At 45.8% G+C, this 1,868-nt stretch overlaps 1 non-coding gene across 1 annotated transcript; it reads right to left on the bottom strand.

Annotated features, from left to right (window-relative positions):
• Nucleotides 1-766: 766 nt before the first annotated feature.
• Nucleotides 767-879, bottom strand: LOC122552461. The gene has a single exon (XR_006312408.1). It is a non-coding gene; the product is annotated as a U5 spliceosomal RNA (small nuclear RNA).
• Between the last annotated feature and the right edge of the window lie 989 nt (nt 880-1,868).

Raw genomic sequence — 1,868 nt, forward strand, 5'->3', positions numbered from 1 at the left:
ATCCACGCAGACACGGGGTGAAGGTACAAACTCCACACAGACATCTGCCTGAGGTGGGAATAGAACCCGGGTCTCTGGCGTTGGGAGGCAACAGGCAACTGTGCCACCGTGCCGCCCTTTGGAGTCCTTTGGCTATAAATGCTTTGACCATGATCTTATACGCCATGATTTGGAGGAGCCTATTTTGGACTGGGGTGTACAAAGTTAAAAATCACACAATTGGGTGGCACGGTGGCTCAGTGGTTAGTACTGCTGCCTCACAGGACCAGGGTCCCAGGTTCAATTCCAGCCTCGGGCGACTGTCTGCGTGGAGTTTGCACATTCTCCCCGTGTCCGTGTGGGTTTCCTCCCACAGTCCAAAGATGTGCAGGTCAGGTGAACTGGCCATGTTAAATTGCCTGTAGTGTTAGGTATAGGGGAATGGGACTGAGTAGGTTGTGCGTCGGTGTGGACTGGTTGGGCCGAAGGGCCTGTTTCCACACTATAAGTAATCTAATCTGTTGGACTATAACCTGGTGTTATGTGATTTTTAACTTTTATACTCCACGGTCACCTGATGAAGAAGCACCACTCCAAAAGCTAGTGCTTCTAAACACAGTAAACCTGTTAGACTATGGCCGGGTATTGTGTGATTTATGACTTTGTACACTGCAATCCAACACAAGCACCTTCAAGACTGAATCGATCGATGTTAACCCTTCACACAGACACAAATAACACAATAAAATACATATTACTTTTTCAAACTGCTCTTTTGGACACATAAAGCCCTACAAAAGTAAGGCAACAAAAAAAATTGCTTAATCTCTGAGCACTCCTCTCCACGGAAATCTTTAGTAAAAGGCGAAAGATTTATAAGATCTGAAGAGAAACGAGAGTATAATGAGTTGGTCGTAGCAAGTCCTCCTGCCCCCAATAGGCGCCATCCTCTTTAACATTGCATTGACTGCGATGAGCAATATTCAGGGAGAGTACACAGCCACAGATCAATACAACACAGAGCACAGTAACCACAATATCCCATTCCTCTACAAAACACTTGATATCTGGGCAGTTATTGTTTCTTCACGAAACACGATTCAGAATATTACGTGTATGTAAATGAGGTCCAATCACCTCCCCGGCTTGTGATTGCTGGGCGTTTACAATTCGTTTTAGTCCAAGTTTATTTTGCATCAGGGTCCACTTTCTGTGTTTGGACAATGTGGTGGACCCCTCACGCCAGGGACAGTGAACAAACTGTGTTTTAGTTCATCCGTCCGAGAGCAGATAGATGCAGAGCTCAGAAGAAAGCTGAAATGAAAGAGGGTAGATCCAGTCCTAACGGAAAACACTGAACTGGGGGTGCTGGAAATCTGACAGAAAAAACAGCAATTGCTGGCAGGAACTCAACAGGTCAGGCAGATGGTGTAAAAAGAGAGAAACAGAGTGAACGTTTCAGGTCCAATTCTGAAGAAGGATCACCAGACTAGGATGTGAACTCTAGATTAACGTGGTGCTGGAAAAGCACAGCAGGTCAGGCAGCATCCGAGGAGCAGAAAAATCAACGTTTTGGGCATGATGAAGGGCTTTTGCCCGAAAGGTCGATTTTCCTGCTCCTCGGATGCTGCCTGACCTGCTGTGCTTTTCCAGCACCACTCTAATCTAGAGTCTGGTTTCCAGCATCTGCAGTCATTGATTTTACCAAAAATGTGAACTCTGCTTTCTCTCCGCAAATAATGCCAGATCTGGTAAAGATAGGAGTTCAAGACTACAGTATTTTTTTATTTATTCACGGGATGAGGGCATCACTGGCTAGGCCAGCATTTATTGCCCATCCCTAATTTTCCAGAGGGCATTAAAGGTCAACCATGTGTGGGCCTGAAGTT

The sequence above is a fragment of the Chiloscyllium plagiosum genome, chromosome 8 (genome assembly GCF_004010195.1).
Source record: "Chiloscyllium plagiosum isolate BGI_BamShark_2017 chromosome 8, ASM401019v2, whole genome shotgun sequence".
In the NCBI taxonomy this organism is placed as follows: domain Eukaryota; kingdom Metazoa; phylum Chordata; class Chondrichthyes; order Orectolobiformes; family Hemiscylliidae; genus Chiloscyllium; species Chiloscyllium plagiosum.